This window comes from Etheostoma spectabile, chromosome 21 (assembly GCF_008692095.1).
Source record: "Etheostoma spectabile isolate EspeVRDwgs_2016 chromosome 21, UIUC_Espe_1.0, whole genome shotgun sequence".
Lineage (NCBI taxonomy): Eukaryota > Metazoa > Chordata > Actinopteri > Perciformes > Percidae > Etheostoma > Etheostoma spectabile.
Genome location: NC_045753.1, coordinates 16,547,946 through 16,566,607, shown reverse-complemented (window position 1 = coordinate 16,566,607; position 18,662 = coordinate 16,547,946). Strand labels below are relative to the sequence as shown.

At 41.7% G+C, this 18,662-nt stretch overlaps 1 protein-coding gene across 4 annotated transcripts in view; it reads right to left on the bottom strand.

Moving 5' to 3' along the window:
- LOC116671078 (zinc finger MIZ domain-containing protein 1) overlaps positions 1–14,244 on the bottom strand; it is a 129,183-nt gene extending 114,939 nt beyond the window's left edge. For 3 of the 4 annotated variants that reach the window (XM_032502009.1, XM_032502010.1, XM_032502011.1), the window contains exon 1: positions 13,992–14,243. The gene's annotated coding sequence lies outside the window, so the exon portion shown is untranslated. Of the gene's footprint in view, positions 1–13,991 lie in introns of all 4 variants that reach the window. The other variant, XM_032502008.1, reaches the window with a different exon arrangement.
- Between the last annotated feature and the right edge of the window lie 4,418 nt (positions 14,245–18,662).

The following is an 18,662-nucleotide window of genomic DNA, read 5'->3' as shown; positions in this document are numbered from 1 at the left end:
CCGAGCATTACCCAGCTGAGTTTCTTTCCGCAACCTTAGCAGGGACACAGCTTCCAAATGAACTGGGAGGTTGTGTAGCAATCAACACCATACAACGTTACAGACACACACAGACACACACAGACACCTCCACCCGCTCAGTGCGCCCTGCCTCCTGATAAGCTGGTTTGCCAAGCTCGCCAGCACCACTGTTGACTCCGTTTGCACAACCGCTCCATTGTTGCTGTGCAGAGGGGACAATTGCACTTTGGACCTTTCAGTGGGGAAAGCCTTCTATTTTGTTTCCCTTAAGGGCATCCACTGTGGTTTATCTGCAAGCTGCCGACCACACACACACTTTAAACACTGCATTAAGGATATCTAAGGATAGAAAGCATAAACAGTAGCCGCTGCATATCCGGTGCTGCTGCTGTTAAGTACTGTACAGTCAGTTTGCCCGGCAGCTGATTTTTCCGGAGCTTAAAAAGACTCATAAAAAGGCAGCTGAATTATCTGGGTTGCTGGAACCTGATCCACTGCCAGCTGACCTTTTGCGCAAAACAATATTAAACATAATAGTTGGGCTGAGTTAAGTGATTGCAATTTATGAGTCCATTTACCTAGATTATATATTGAATGACAAATGATTACCTTGGTGAAGTAAAGCTTACACACACACACAAAAATAACCCCGCCACGCAAAAATAGAGAGCTTTATCAAACTTAACAATCGGCTCAGTGTCTGTCTACTGTGAGTCTGGCTGAGCTGAGGGCTGAACAGAATTTATAAAATGCATGACAAGACTAGAAGAAAGAGGAGGAGGAGAGGTTGCATATTTAAATATCCACACATTTCCTCCTTTCTTTTGGCTCAAGCTCCATTAAGCTAAAATTGATGTGGTTTGAATAGATGTTGCCTCTGAATCTGGTCAACTGGCCAAATGGATTAAGTGTATCAAATCCATTTTCCTGAGTGCATTGAGTAAGTGTCAAAATGAAACATTTTCAATGTATCCCCTTAAGGTCCAAGATTTCTTCATCCTGCTGTAAAACAAGCTGCTTACCCTGCAAAAACAGGCTGCAACACATCGCTAAATGTGGCCCGGGCTTTAAATTAGCCTGACACAATGCACATATTTGATTCACTGTGCAGCCAGAAAGGAGCTACATGACTTTCACGCATTCAGCCCAGACTATAAAGAAACAATGTAGCCTACTTTGCACACTCCTCACTGCTCTTTTCTTTTCAGCCACATCCTCTTGGATTTTATGACTCGGGTTAAAATGCAACCATTAAATATTCATGTGCGAGGGCTTTCACCCGTGAAGCAGTTGCCACCCCAACCCCCACCCATCTCTCTGAGCTTTAGAGAAAGTGAGAAACTTTTTTTGATTTTTACTGACAGGAGCTAAATATTAAAAAAAGAAGCTTTGGGAGTTCAGCAAAGTGTAGACTACTCCTCTCCAATATCCTACTCCGTTGATATGAGCCTCGCCGTCTTGCCTTTCATCCATATTGTTCTTCAGTTTTCACAAAGTAGCGAGACTCTTGTGGAGTGAATTAACATGACAATACAAACTGTGGAGATTAATGAAAACAAATAGTAGCTGAACAATGACACAATGGATATTGATGGTTGACAATCATCTCAAAGAGAATTATGTGGTCTCTTTTAGTCATCAGCAAACATGCATCATAAACTATATATTGCTCATTAATTTTTCACTTGTTGTCTTGGCTGTTTATTATGCAAAACATTTCCTATCAGCAGCTAAAGTAATGACACAAATAATTCATACTTTCCCTCTTCGAACTCCTGGCACGCTAAAATCCATAATACATAGCAAGTTAGAGCGTCTATAAAAGATTAAGGATGAAATTATATCTTCAGGTATAGACAGTAGCATAAATAAGGCTGAAATGTGATTTTCCTGCAGTGAACATTAGGGAAATAGTTTGAGGCTTTATTTGCGTTGATGTGAGCCGCATACAAATCGAGGGATGCAACATTCAGGGCTTCTCCAAACAAGCAATTTTATAGACAAATGAAGCAACTGCTGAGACATGCACCCAGTCTTTGTGCCAAAGGTGGCAGAACACATGTATGACAACTCTGCGCCGTAGGTTGATTTAACTGCCGAAAAAAGCCACAAGGGGGAGAGGAAAAATGAAGCCTTACAATAGTGTTGTTGTGTGAGAGCAGTGGAAGTGCGTGCGAGCGAGCGGCATGACAAGTTCATTCATTCTTAACTAATCTTTTTTCGTGATTTGTGAGTAACAATTTCGTGCCACTCACTAATGAATGAGGGACTAAGCTAATCATTTGGATATATGTGAATAATATCAGCTGCCAAAGGCAAGTACACAGCCAGTCGTTATCCGTGTATGAGAAGCATGCAGAAGCAATCACTCTTTCATCAGTCACCAGAACGTCTCTCCTGTTTCAGCATTGAGCAGCTGATTGAGATGAATCCATTTTTCTTTCTACTGCACCAGTTTGAACGACGCCACTTGCCAGAAACAGAGTCAAACTTTCCATCGCGGCTCGTCGTTGTCTTTGATCACAGACAAATACGAAAACAAAAACTGGAGGATGGCTTGTGGAACACTGAGGCTTTTCAGAGGCATTCTTCCACTCTTGGAAGGCTGCCTGCTCTTTTGAAAGTTTTTTTTTTTTTTTCTCTCTCTCTCTTTCTTCAAAGCAATCGCCAGTGACATTACCCATTCTCCTCCCAATTAAAATATATTGAACACATCCAGGAAACACTGTTCGGCTAATATCATCTGAACTAGCTTGTCAAAAACAAACAAATACAGCGATCAGGGACAAAGAGGGAGCCCTTCTCCAGCCTTTTGAATTCATAACCAGCATTTAATCCGACGTAATGATTTACAATATGTGAAGTCAGGCAACATTTACTGTGACAGAATATGACCCAGCATAAATCATACTTTTTTTTTGGAATGAAAATACTATTATAAACTTATTTGAAATTATATTACAGCACTGGCGGATCTTTGCACAAAGGACTTTAAAGGCAGACAAAAGTGACTTGATAAGAAGATTACCTGCAGTCGAAGAAGCAGAAAAAGTCAAAATTATGCAAAGGAAAGTGTCAATATGAAAGTAGTTTACAAAGTCAGCAAGCAGGCTGATTTCTTTGCCCAAAAAAAACAATAATTGTAAACTCTGTGAGAAGTGGTAATACATTCTCCAAAGAAACCCATTGGGCTCAACCCCTCCTCCGGCCAGTCTAGATTAGGTTTCACATTCCTACCTCTCCCTCTCTCTCAAACACTGCGCACACACACACACTTTTGTTGGGACATTTCTGACCTCAGACTGATTCATCTCACTGACGATGTTTACACCATAAATCAAGCACAAGGATATCTTCTCTTGTTCTTTGTCCAAGATGAGAAGGATCAACCCCTCCCTTCCCGCACACACACACACACACACACACACTTCACCTCCATCACGCTAATGTAACACACATTAGTGAAACCAGCCGTGCATTGTATACGTCCATGGTGACACGAAGGATGCCGGGCCCTCGTGTGAGCAGTCTCTCTCTCTCTCTCTCTCTCTCCACATGCCAGGCACATCACAGGCGCAGCCTCACACCACAGCGTGTGTGACTCAAACATGCCCTCCTTTTAGAGCAGATGGTCAAAAATAGCGTCCGCCGTCAACATTTTTGTAAGCCGTTGGACCCGTTGGGCCACACACAGTTTGCCAAGAAGAAGTAGGGGCGCAATATATGTGTGTGTAAAAATAATCTGGTCAGTTGCAGCTTCTCTCTGTTTGATATTGACAAAATGAGAATGCCCTGTTAAAAAAAGAGCTTATGCAATCTGCATGTATAAATAGGAGTGTGTCTCGCTGTGTGTTTACATTGAGACAACACTTCCCAATTAATTTGAATTAACGAGCAGCAGTAGTAGTCGTTATGATATGTGTGATTACTATTAGTGTGTGAAACAGTGTCTTGTCTCTGTTCATTTCCCCAAAGCCACTGGTGAAGACAGGACGGCTCGCCAGCCACCGGACGAGGGAACATAATGAAGCAGACAGGACGTGTTTACAGAAGAGTTATTTAAAATCACCACTGGGACGGCATCGTACGTGGCCACTGGCCATCATTTTACACACTGGGTCAATACACAAATGCATGTTTTATTTCCTGAAAACACTCACAATCACTTATAGACATACTCACTAGTAGCTGTAAACCCTTTGAACCCTGTGCATGCCATTTAGTACAGAATAAGGTAATAAGTTAGGGAACTAAGACATTCTCTTATTTGAATTGCACTATACATATTGTAGGACACCTTCTATAACAGAAAATTGAAAAAGTTCTTTTTGCCTGTATGTCTACAAGTATTTAACACACAGCATGTGTCTGTACACAAGAGGTAGAGGAGAGTGTCCTGGAATATAAGAACCATGTTGATGTGCTATGCCTTAGTGCTGTTGAAAGCATTAATAGTCTAAATGGCTAAATAAAAACTGGGGGATACAACTAAGCCCAGTTTTGTATGTCTGTTTGTTTACATTGCGGCAAATCTGTCATGTGTCATCCATCTTTATATACAGTCCATGGTTACTAGCAGTTCCTGTTCACACTACAGACAATGTTTTTCCTTTTTATGTATCTGCCTAGGGATAATAACTGAAAATTAGCTATGGTGCTAACTCTAGCATATTTACATTGTGTACTTGTACTGTTGTCCATTAATATGCACTGTCCCTATCTAAATAAACTAAATTAAATAAATCACCTGTGTTACTTTGGCACTGAAGAAGGGGTCTAAATTTAAGGATCAAGGTGCTAGGTTCAATTTATTCATTCATAAAAACATGGGAGGCTAAAGTGCTCCAAATCTAATTAACCAATGCTGATTACAAAACATAACAAGCACATACAAATAAGGTAAAATAAAAAAGAATTTGAGGCAGATCTATGAACTTTTATCCAGGATAGACAGCAGAACAACACATTCTCACTCCCATCGCGTCAAAAAGCGACTCTTGGTCAGGAGTCTTCTCTAGTGTCATATATAGATGCGCTTGGTTGAGACACTTGGCATCACTTTTTGATGCACTGGGTTTAACTGACATGCGGCACAAGAAAGGACAGTTAGGTTCATGAAAAGATCGTGGGTGGGGTTGCAAAATGTACATTTCAGTGACACACGGGACAAGAACAGGAAACGAACACTGCTCTCCAAGGTGAGAGTCCTGTGTTGTTTGACCCATCCACCAGCCCAACCAACCTCCTTACGCGGATCGGTCTTTTATGCTACTCGCTACCGTTTTCTCTTACAGCTACATTGTGTAAGAATTTCTCCCATCTGGCGTTGAGATCACATATCGCAATCAACTCTCTCTCTCGCCACGCAGTTCAAAGTATTAATTGCAGCTACGGTAGCCATCACGCTTCTAAAAGCAAAAATTAAACTAAAGGTCGTCCATCAGCTGTGGTTGTGGGAGTGCATGTCAGAGAGTGGCGCGGACGCGCGCTTCACCCAACGAACGGGCACGTACGCCACCCGACGGAAAGGAGAGAAAAAGAAAAAGAAACTGCAGCGATCCTGAGGATAATTAAGTAGTTGGAATTTGGAGTGTGCGTCCAAAGCAGCTCCAATGTTCACTCTTTCTTCTGATGACGCCAGTGCTCTTTTCAAAATCGGTTTTCTTTTTCTGGGCGAAGAAGACTCCTGTTCCTGAAATTTGGGTTTTGAATATATGTGGTTATCCGGGTTTCCTTCTTCAAAACTTGTCGGGGCCAGGAAGCAACAATACCCATTAGCAACAGCTGTGAGTTGAAAACGCGAAAGGCGGAGCAGTATAGCTTGTATGTCCCTTACAGGCTAACGTATTTCAATATGGCAAATGAGTATGGGGAGTTCTACCCCAGTTCATGCAAGCGCAAATGTAAAATTTCAAGCCAATAGGAATACTTAAAATTGATGGTGGTGGTCAATATTCATAAAAAATGACAGGTTTGTGAACAGACAACACCAATTTTGATGATGAACTACAAACGTTACACAATGTAGCTTTAATACTACGTCATCTTACAGTGGAGAACAGTGGGCCCATACAGATGCTAAAGGGGGATTTTTGCGTCATTTGCGATGCTGAGAGCCATTGACCAAGCGTCAGTATTTTACGAGTTGGTAGTAAGAACGGGTTGAACAGAAATACTGCTGTTACTAGAAAGAGTACGAAGTTGAACAGAAAAGGGGGGCGAGTTTTGACCCACAATGCATCAATCGGATGCTAAAGGGTTACTGTATGGCATCCCATCCAGTGCTGAGACTCCTGTCATGGTCTTCTTTCACTGCCCACAGCTGTCACGTTAGTGTATCAGCTCTGGTCTGTGATGCATGGGTTGCACCTGGGTAGCCGACCGCACACAGACACTGTGTTGGATTGAAGGTGCAGTGTAAGCTGACACACAGGCTGTGGGTGTGGTGTTACTGCTGTCTGCGCTTCATCATCAGTTAGTCTGTTCTGTTTGAGCAGGAGAGAAAAGTCATGAATCTGAACTTCAGTTAACAGATGCTGTCCCATTGGGCTCTGGGAGCTACTGTACAAATGAAAGGATCCTCTAGCCACTTCTAATGAACAATTTCTGCTGTTAGAAAGAGAGTTTGTATCACACACTTATGTTTGTATTTATCAGTGAGGGGACCAAACCTGACGTTGAGTTATGAGGTACACAAAGAGCTCTGAAAAACAATTTTAAATCGATCAGCTTCTTTTTCTTAGCAACACAAACGTTTGAGCTACTGGTTATTTGAAGTATTTCCATGATCAGTCAGAATTAAACAATACAGCAGCTCCTTCTATTCAAGTCTATTAATTGATGCAAGGCAGAATATAGTGATGCCTGTCAGTGAATCCCAGAGCCCAATATGAAGTCTTCAAATAGCTTTATTACTCAGATAAAAGTCCTAAAGCCCAAGATACTCAATGTTAAGCGATATACTGTATAAAACCGAGAAAAGCAGAAAATCCTCACATTTAAGGAGCAGAAATCATAACTTGTGATAATACATACCAAGTTTTGAAGTGCTGTAAAAAGGACTTGGTGAACAGGTGAAAATGCAAAACAATATTTAAACAGAATCTTGTGTGTGTCGGCATAAGGCAAGAGACGAACGAGAAACTGTGCAACATGTCGGGGATTTTATCTACTTGTGTTTTACATCTTGATAGCAAAATTGAAAGCATTTGACATTTGTGTTTGGGGGTGGAGTGGAGGGGGTAGGAGAGGTATCTAGGAGGGAGGGGTGGTGTTGCTGGGGAAAGAGATTACCCAAAGACCTTTTCTTTGAGAGCGAGAGAAAATGGGGGGGGGGGGGGGGGGGGGGGGGACGTTCCCTGTGTATTAGAAATCCCAGTTAATTTCCCTGTCAGAGAACAATGAGATATGGCCCCTGCGGGCTCTGGAATGTAATTCCAACACTTGCTCAGAATCACCTTCATTACTCATCAGAGGTGTGGATCTCTCTCCTAAATTTAAAAATAAAAAAAAACTCCAGAGCGCATACAAGACATTGTGATGCCCCCCCCCCCCCCCCCCAGAAGTCTTTCAAGTGCGTTTCCCCCCCCCCCCCCCATTCTTTTTTAATAGCGCGAGTTACCTTTTGAGACGTTTTCACGTTTCCAGAGCAGCTGCTAGTTTCTCTGTCTATATGCTGAAATTTGAAGAGGGCCAACATGTCTGCCATGCAACACTATCCCATGCTGCAAGACTTGACAATCCTTCATGGTCCCTGGGTTGGACCTTGTTTAATTTATAGAAGCTGAGACTTTAGAGAAGCCGGATGTTATTCATGATTCAGAGCCTTTCATTTACACTTAACACTGCTGTGCTACGCTGTGACATCATCTGCTTATGTTTTTCACAGCATGTCACATTCAACATGCATGAGTCTGCGCTTGCTGGGGGCCTCAAAAGCTCCAATTATATCCATTGCGGGTTAAGACTCCCAGATTGAATCTAGGTTTTTTTCTCTCACAACTATCACGTCGCTAACTAACTCGTCTGTTTAACTCCCAAACCTTGCTCACGGCAACAAACATGGAAAAAAAGAATTTGTGTATTTTCATTGCATTTTAATTTCTGATTTAACTTAAATGCCGTCCCGTCCAGATCTTCAGAAAATCTGACAGCTAATGTGAGCCCAAATAACTTCAATCCACAAGAAGTCTGCATACAGTTGGGACTAGGGCTTAAACTTATGTTTATTTTCATTATCAGTGACTTTGCTCAATTAATCGTTAAGTCTACAACAGTCAATGTCTCAGAGCACACAGTGATGTCTTCAATTTACTTGTTTGGTCAACATTTATTAAGAGTCAAAAACCCAATGACATTCAATTCACAGTGAAATAAAAAAGAAAAGCAGCAAATCCTTGTATTTAAGAAGTTAGAACCAGAGACAGTTAATTGAACAATTCATCCACATTCATCCATCCATATCTTCCAGAACTCTGTCAGTCACTTTGAGCATAAACAACAAATCCTGCTACAGCTGCAAGCATTAATCAATTAGTTCATCGACCAATTGAAATGAAGTAAATTGGCATGTGATAATTGAGAAATCGTTTTAGTCTTTTTTTTGGACAAAAATATAAACATTTGCAATTGTCTGCAATGTGAATATTTAAAGTTTTTCTTTGTCATACTTGATGGTAAGCTGAAGATATTTGGGTTTTGTACTGTTGGTGTAAGAAAACAAGACATTTCGAGACGTCACATTTGGGATGTGAGAAATCCTAACGGGCATTTTTTGGCATTTTACCGACAAAACGCACATAATTGATATTTAAAATAACAAGGGAATTTTCCTGGTGTACCAAGCAGGCGTGGGATCAAGCCAAAAATACAGTATTTAGACCTATTAATCACGAGATGTGAGTTTTCTATTCTGGCTAACTTCCCCTCCAGCATGGCTGCAGCTGTAAGAGGAGACAGGCCTATTGTTCAGACTAACAAGGGGTGCGGAGGTCACTTGCATTTTCACAAGAGCTTTGCTAGAGGGGTTGGGGAAGTAGCCGACACACAAATCTGTTTGGTATGGATCTACACTAAAGCTTTTTTTATGAAGTCACATCGTTCCCAGTCTATTATAAAGGGGGATAGATTAGATTAAGTGAGATTATGCAGAGAGGGGCTCCCTAAAAAGAGCAAAAATAACACACTCAGTACTTAGCAGACAAGTCAACAGTGGGATTAAGCCAGAAGGACACGTTCAAACCCAATGCTAATATGCACAATGGTCATCCTTCCACAGGCTCAACTTTAAAGTGGTCTCATATGTTGTTGCTTCAAATTTCTTAACACATTTCACAAGCTGCAGCAGCGACAGAAATCTGACTTTTATTACCATATTTTGGTCATGAAGCTGAAATTAATCTACAATTTGACAAATCTCAAAATCTAAAATAAGGGTTATATTTCTTCTCTCCATCGAACTGTCATCCCTTCATTCAAGCTCCACTCTCTGTGCGTACAGTTTGTACAATAACAACTCCTATCACCAATGCAACCGAAAATATGCACAAAGTGGTTGCACACTCTAACATGATTAAATGAAGTGTGGTCTGGCGTCACTCCCAACACACACACACACACACACACACAATAAGGGAGAGAGAGAGAGATTCCCTTTCCCTTAGCTGTGTTTTGAAAATAGAAGCTTCATATTAACAGTCAACAGTCAAGCTGACAGCTACAGTCTGGCCATTCTCTCCATCATAAAACCCCTCAGTGGATATCTTGCACAGTACACGTTACTGCAGCTCTGTGTCACCGAGGTGGAGCGTCACAAATCATCACCAACACACACATGAGGAATGCAGAATAACACTTGTGGGAAGAATACGGTGTTATGCTGGAACTGGAATGCTTGTTTTGTTATTCTGAGCGGTGGACAAAGTAACCAGATATAGAGCTGCAACGATTAATCGATCAATTGATTAGTTGTCAACTTTTAAATTAATCTCCAACTATTTTGGTAATCGATTAGTCGGTTTGAGTAATAGACAAGTAAAAATTCTTTGATTCCAGCTTGTTAAATGGGAATATGTTCTAGTTTCTTCTCTCCTCTGTTACAGTGGACTGAATATCTTTGAGTTGTGTACAAAACAAGACATTTTAGGACGTCATTTTGGGCGTTTGGGAAACACTGATCTACACTTTTTACCATTTTCTGACATTTTATAGAGCAAACAACTAATCGATTAAATCAAGGAAATATTCAACGGGTTAATCAACTATGAAAATAATCGGAATTCCTTACTGGAATAAAACTAGCAATACCACAGAGTAAAAATACTACATTACAGAGGTGTTAGCAGCAAATCGTACTTAGGTACTTACTCGTGTACGCAACATTTGAATGCTCTAACTGCTTGAAGTGAAGATAATTAATGAACTACTTTATTGTTTACTGATGGGAAGTTTAACCGTGGTTCAAAACATAGGGGTCAGGAACCCTCCAAGGGCTGTAAATCTGAAGGGTCTCAATATGAATAACGGGATAGGAAAGAAATAAAAACTTGTATTTTTACATAGTAATATTTATTCTGACTGACTTCTCTAACATATATTGGTCATGCTCAAATGAGATCAGTCTGAAGTTAGAGGGGGAAGCCTCTCTTGGTTTGAAACTCTTGCAACTTGTGACAATGGGTTGCAAATACATGTTGCATCATTTGAAAGGATTCACAAGCCAGAGACACTCACAACAGCGTTCTTGCACTCCATGAAAGTCTTTCTGACTGACTGTGAAAATACCAAAATCCCCCAAAAATCCTGCACGCTGTCGAGCACTCATATCCGCTTTATTAACGTTTTCAGTAACATAGTATCTTGACAAGTGACAAAATCTTATCTTCACAAGTCATAAGGATTGGGAAACACTAGGTTTAATCTAGAAAACTGCAACATATTTCAAATGATCATCAGTTTTGCACGTTAAATCTTTATCCACAAAGTAACTATAGATCCAAAACAAATGTCCAAAACCACAATATTTCCCTCTGAAATGTGGTGAAGCTTGCTTAGTTACTTTCCAACACTATTCATCCAAAAGAATCTCACTGCCAGATATAGTCAAAATAACCCTTTACAGTGTTGTGATCCCTCTCAAGTAACACATTTATAGGATTATTAAGACCCAAGTGCTGTTTTTGACACCAAACTAAACCTCATGATTGAGCTACTACCGCCCACTGACACACTTTCTGTACAGCCAGCGCCACGTTTGCCCTGTACTCTCCTCACTCATTGAAAATAGCCATTCCAGCACAGTGATTCATTCCAGGAGTTTATTCTCTTGAGCAAAGACAACACAAAAAGGACCTTGAGCAAAACCAACACAAACCTCCCACAGGCTCTGACGTGGAGGAAGAGCAGTCGGTCGCTTACTCGCTCGCCTTTTTCCTGTTATAGCTTTAGAGGGCGGTCCGTACGCAGGAGATGCTCGCCGCGAGAGGAATTCCCAAGAAGAATCAATAAAATTATGACAGTATACACATCTAAAAGCCCTGTTTACAAGCTACTTAAACTCACGTGGTTGGTTAAAGGCTGCCAACCATAGGGAGAGGGTTTGAGAAGGCAGAAACTGGAATAAAATGTTTGACAAAGCACTATTTATCTCATTACTGTGTGGGTGTCAAATGACACGGCACACTGATGTGTTTCAAGAATATTTTCAAGACAAAAAGGAGCATTGGATGCAGTGTACAGATAATATTTCAGAAGGTCAGTGTGGCTAGTTGAGACACACCGCTCTCCTCACAGGCTGGCCGGCATAATGCTGGAGGTAATGAGGGCTCTTGTGTGTCTTCTCTGATCTGAGAGTTGAATAATTTCCCATGTGGCACAGCCATTTCCAGGTTCCGCCTTTACTCCACTTCCACTTTTACTCTCACCTCGTCAAGTGGGTGGATAGGCGAGAGCAAAACCTCCAACCTTGCACTGAAAATGTGTTGCCGGTGTCAATCCACAGTGCCACACACAGACCTCAGGCCGGGCGGCAGTCCAGACAGAAAGAGATTTGCTCCAGCGTTTTAAGAGATATACGCAATTTGATTTACAAATGAAAAGTAAAGCTTTCTTTATTGTACCTATTTATGGGTTCCCTAATCTGTGTCAAAAGCAGCTCAACGTCCTTTTACAGTTAGATTCTGCCTCTCTGTGTGCTGACGCCTCTCACTGGTCAGGAGGAAACTCAGAGTTAATAAATAGTCTACTTCAGCGCCCAGACACACGTGCTGGGTTGCAGTTCTCTGTTTCAATGTGGCTTTTGTTTGACGGCTGGTGTTTCAACATCCTCAACTTGAATAGAAGAAGGTCAGCCTGGTGGGGTCTGCCCCATGGTTATTCAGGAGCCCAACCTGGGGGCCCCACAGAGGGGTGACTGGGAGGGAGGAGAGAGAGAGGACAGAAAACCTCCTCCTCTGTCTGACACACCACCATAATCTATGAAGGAAGCCAGGGAAAGTTTGAAGTTTTCCTGCAGAAGCAGAGCTCAATCAGCGTTTAATCACACGTGCAATTGAGTGTTTGTAAATGAGCTGAAAGGTGGCCCCTGCAGAGTAAAGAGCAATCAAAAAACCAGGTGCAAGTCCAAGTTTGACATCATCATCATCATCTTGACACTATATCTGAAAGTTTTCAAACCAGTTAAGTGTAGAACCCTGTCAGGTTTAAAGAGCTGCCGGCAGCAGCTCTTAAACCCAACAAGACCCTCAGATTGCATGACATGAAATATAAACAAACAACTGAAGCTGCTAAATAACTGGTGTCACCACAGACGTTTTACACAACCCTCAGCAGCTGGGTCCAAACTGTCTGCTGCGCGGGACAAATTCGGATGCTGCAGCATGAGGAGAATGAACTTTTCAACAACATAACAAAAACAGGAAGAGCTCTCCTGGACATCTCACCAGAAAAAGACGAGAAACATCTGTGTGTGTGTGTGTGTGTGTGTTTGCTTGCTTGCTTGATGCTCCCACATTGAGATTTCCAGAAGCAGAAGTACAGTGCATACACATGTACATATATATATATATCTACACATACAGACAACACTCTCTCTCTTTCATTGAAAGTGGCTAGGAGGCAGATCAGGGAGCAGGGTCTAGCTTACTTTTTTTCCACCTGGCCATGCTTTTTGCTTTTTGGACAGATGTACAGCAAGGGAAAATGAACCCATGTCCATATGAGAGGCCCCCTCAATCTCAACTGGTTCCATGTTCAGACAGCAGGAATTTGAGGAGTCAACTTGTTAAACCCTTGCGAAGCTACAGCAGCCAGATAACTCTGAGGCTGGGACATAATTACTCTGCTATTTAATAGTAGCGTATACACGTGTGCTGATCATGTCAGGAAACTTCAGAAATAAAAAACATTTGACATGACATTTAAGGAATAATCCGCGCAACAGTGTAGTGACCGCTGTCTTACTATGTCCACAGTCCTCCTGCTGCCTGCATGTAGCACCAATAAACCCACATTAGACAAAACATGTGCTTTGTGCACATCAGAAGCCAGAAGGTAAAAAGCAAGAGCTACCTCTAGCACGCACGCACATACACACACACACACACACACACATACACACGCAAGCACGCACGCACCGCGGCATGATTCATTCTGCAAGCAAAATGCATACAGGCTGCTACAATGTAGCCTCCAAGCCCCAACGCTTTGGAAGATCAACGCGGCATCTGTTACTAACGAAATGCACAACCTGCTTCACAGCCCGGTTCAATCCCGACGGCACAGAGCAGCGTGCGAGTAAATCAAAAGATGCGGTTTATTATTACAGGCTCCGACGTGCTCCACAGTGCCAGTTGAAGTGGTCACTCTATTGTTGAGAAACAATCTGAGCCAAAGTGGAAACAAAACCTTCCCGAGACAAGAGCCTCGCAGCGCGGCACCGGGAACAAGCGACGTTAAGTTTTCCAGTTACTCACCGGGTTATGAAGCGAAGAAAGTCCTCGGTAATGTTCGGCTCTTGTTTTTTTTTTAAATATCTTCCCCCCTCACGGCCACTGAGAATGGGCTCAACGTCAGTGGGTGAGTAACTGAGTAGACTCGGAGGGAGCGCAGTAAGTTGAAGTGTCAAATTACATTGGCTATTCTATTACCGAAGGGACCCATGCTCCGTGGCTGCTGACAAAATGTGTCGCGGATTTTGACGCGGAGACGCCGTCAGCAGAGAGCCGGGAGTGGAGCCGGATGGTCGCTCAGCCAGCAGCCATCTGCCCACACTGGATCTGCTGTTTATTTATCATTCAATAAAACGCCATTCCATAATTGCGTGGTCATTATTTTTGATTTGAGGGGATTTTTTATTTTTTTTATTTTTTAAAGCGAATAGGCAACATAGCCTATTGCTGACAAGTGGGCCCACACATTAAAATGGAAATTGGGCATGCTGGGTGTTTTATGTGGTAGCTTTATTGATTGAGTTAACTTAACGACATGTAGGCTAATGGTTAGGCCTATTTATTGCGATTAAAAATGAATTATTTATCATAAAGCAATATTGATAAAAAACACGTTTTTTACTATTATATATACATATATACATATATATACTCTCATTATAAATATAATAGTAAAAACGTGTTTTTTATTAATATTACTTTATGATAAATAATCATATATATACTATATATAATAGTAGTAGGCTAAATTAAGTATAAGTAGGCTAAATTAAGTAGGCCTATATTTAAGTAGGCTAAAAGCTACTAATAATGGATAAAAATGGATTTTTTTTAAACCCACAAAAATGTAAAATAATAATAAATAATGATACCAACAACAACTATTATTATTATTATTATTATAATAATTGTAAAATAAAAACAACTAAAATATAAAAACGTTATACTGTAGGATACTGATATTAGGTATGGTATTGACAATAGCATCATCATGAGTCTTTAGTCAATATATTATCTGAATATATAAATGTAAAAATAAACATCCACTATTATATAGATAATAGCGTATTAAACAACAACTGACACGCGCACTCCCTCACACCAGCGCATTGACGCATGCACATGCCCCCGTTTCCATCCCATGATCCTCCTCGGAGCTGACGCCACCCTCCGTGTTTTGCAGGTCGCCGCTCTCTGATGGAAAGCTCTGAATAACAAAGACATGTTTGAGAGCAGCAGCGGCATCAGCAGCAGCAGCAGTCTGGGCTGAGCGCTGACGTCAAGGAGCCATGACTGTGCCAAGCAGCATCCAGACTCCAGTCCCCACACACACACACACACACACACTGACCTGCGGCTGCCACTGTGGCCTGTTTGGAATCACCCCATGTCAGAAGTCAGAAACACACCACCCTGCGTGTTCTGACTCTTCAAAGATGGGATGTGATTATAGGTCACAGTGAAGTTTTCTCTCACAAAATGTTTTTGCTCTTAGCAAAAGTCACCATACAAGTGATCCCCTCTGCTGGTGAGTCCTCTGAGTCCCTGCTTTCTGGCCTGTGCATCCACCCCAGCTGTCTATAAGTTAAGGGGGAGGGATAGGCTGGAACAATAGGCGCCATTTGTCCTGCTAAAAGGTGACAGGAAGCATTGATTTCAGCCTGTTCCAGGCTCGTAAGCCATCCCTGCATTGGCTAATGTGAACATTTCCCTCTAACAGAGATTGGAAAACTTTGGGTAATTGTGATTCACAGCAGTGGCATCGGGATGCAGGAGCAAACTTTTGATTTCAGGATACCAAAGCCCCATACATTTATTGAGCTGTTTGTTAAATCAAGCAATTAAGCCATGTGCGTTCAATACAATAAACAGCTTACATTTGTATAAAAAAGCTACTTTATTAAAAGAGAGTAAACAAAGGACAAAAACTAATGTTTTGCTTCTATCACTAATGATTTGGTCTAATTAAAGAGTGAGCGGCCAAGTAACTTTAGAATCTGCAGCTGCTGAAGTACACATAAGGTAGAATCTGTTTTTGTTTACTAATTGGCTTCCCGTGTTTAAAAAGGTTCTTTTCATTGCCAAAACTCTATTTGAGTATGAGACAAAATGCTAACATTTGTTTGAAATGAAAGCGTAATGTAGAAGATTAGAGCTATATTTCATACCATACAACTAATTTCAAGTGCAGCCGTTTGATGCTCCCGCTTCCTTAATTGTGGCCTATTAAGTAGCTTAAAATAGCTCCCATTCACCAATTTGTCACACTCAGCTGGAGGAACTACAGGTGTTTTTGAGGAAAATTTCTTGTATTGTGAATTATGTGAGTCACCAAACTTGTCCTTTTCCTGGTCTGAGGTACAACAGTTAAAATTCCAGGTCAGTTAGAAATACATTACAAATTTAAAGATGCGATGCATGTTACACCCAATGATATAAAAATGTTATCTACTTTCAAAATGTTCTACAGAATAGCTGACCCTTATGCTGTAAAATCTTCCCCGTAGTGTTCCATTGGGATGTTTTGAAAGGGATCACCCTGTCAGACTTGTGATCACAGCGTTGTGACACCTTCTCTCTCCAAACATGTGACGTCTGTGATGTACGCCGAAGCGAGACAGAAACACTGGTCCAAATATAGATGGGAGTTTTTCCGTATCACAACTGGGTCAAGGAGACTCAGTCAAAAACAGTGAAATGTTTTTTTTGTTTTAAATCAGACTCAGGTCATGTTCAACAGTGCAAACTCAGTGTGACATCATATTTACCCAACATGCTTTACTGCCAGGGGTGTGCTGGTGGCAAATTTATGAATCCTACTATGGCCATATACCAAGACCCGCCCTTCAATAGCATTCACACACTACTATTGGCCAGGCATCCACGCCGACATGTACAGGTCCTATCCCCTGTCCAATCAATCGGCTATCCTAACCTTAACCACTCCAGCTGTCACTGCCTAACCCCAACCAATCAAGTGCTATTGAAGGGCGGTTCTTGGCCATCCACAGTAGGATTTGTAATTGTGTGTGCTGGTGTGGTGGTTAACACTGTCAAACCACAGCGAGACGTAGCCCACGTGGGTTCGTTCGTCAGCCTTTTCTGAATTGAGTTTCTGTACTCGACCCATGTTGACTTCTCCTGACAACAGAGGTGGATTAGACACCATGGAGCTTTAGAGGTGGATATTAGGAATCACTTTGGTGATTATAAAGCTGCACTGATTCATATTTTTATATATTAACAATGGGTGAAAAATAGCTGTGTAATGTGAAAGGGGTTGCTCGTAATGATGAACCTACAGAAAGATATCACCCAGCTCTGCAGTCTCCCCCAGTTGACCACGCTTGTAACAACTTAGAAGATTTAAAATATCATTGTGGTGACATGAGTGCAAAACCCCAATCTTTTCCCAACCATAACCACAATGTGTTTGTATCTGAACCTGATCACACGCAGGATGCCGGATTTGAACGTCATTTTTAGGACACAGGGTTGACCGATAACTGACAACTCATCCAGAGTGTTTCCCTGCTTATATTTCTCAAAGCATGCTGGATAATAGCATTACACTAAAACTTCCTTTCTATCGGGGTCCATGGTTTGTTAATTTCAGTGTAGCACCCCATAAAAGCCCATATTGTCTAGTAGCCTAGGTCGTGGAGCAGATGGCTGTCATGAAGATGAATGGACTGTACAGAACAGCATCAGTTTTGTAGGTTTGGACGCAGAAAAAAACAATGCTGCCTGATTTTGTGAGTTATATCTGAATAAGTTAGACAAAGTTTTTGTCTAAGACCCAAGTTTCAACTAAGTAAATATTCCTGCATGTCTTCACTCATTCTTTTCTTTACATGAGATTATATTTGCCACGTGTAGACAAACCCTTTTTTCAGAGAAGTACAAAACACATCGTCAATGCTGGACCTGCACCCCGCACGTCCTGCTGCCCCCTTACATAAAAGCAGCACAATGTGATCTTTGAAAGTGTAGTCAGGGAGATGTCTGCAATTTCATTTACAGTTTCCACCTGGTGTATGAATGAACAACCGACAGGCTCCGGAGACCAGCCCACATCCTCCTCAACCAACCAACCGCTGGCTTTGTTCCAGTCCAAATGTGTTCCCAGTGCACACTTTACTCTGCCGTGGACAGAGAGCTCATGCTGCTCGGTGGTATGTCCGAAAATATGGAAAGAGATAGTGTTGGAGTCATGCATTCCCAGGGGTCTCTTTACTACGATGTCCAAGAGCTGTGCTGGCATATTTTGCTCTACTTTGTTTCGCTGAAACATGAAAATGTGACTAAAATTATAGCTGCAGACGACAGCTTTTGGGCTTTCATTTTACCAAGCCCCTTAGGTTCATCCCTCTCCAAAGAACTGTGTTATATTGAGAGATTGGGGGGGGGGGATTGTTTGGGACCTGGTGACAGCACTGCCGACTGGACAGTGAAGTTTGGTCAACCAATAGGATTGCAAACGATGGAGAGAATCAGCAGGGAAATGAGAAGGAGGACAGGGCTTTGCAAACAGGAGACAACTATTGCACTCCATTTGACAAAAAGACATGAGGGAATTGCGATCACCCCCATTGATTCTCATTACAGCGGGAGAGGCAGATAGAAAAAGAACAGACATACCTTGACAGGTTGTGGTGAAGCCTCCTGATGATTTCCTCCACTTGTTTTTTCTTT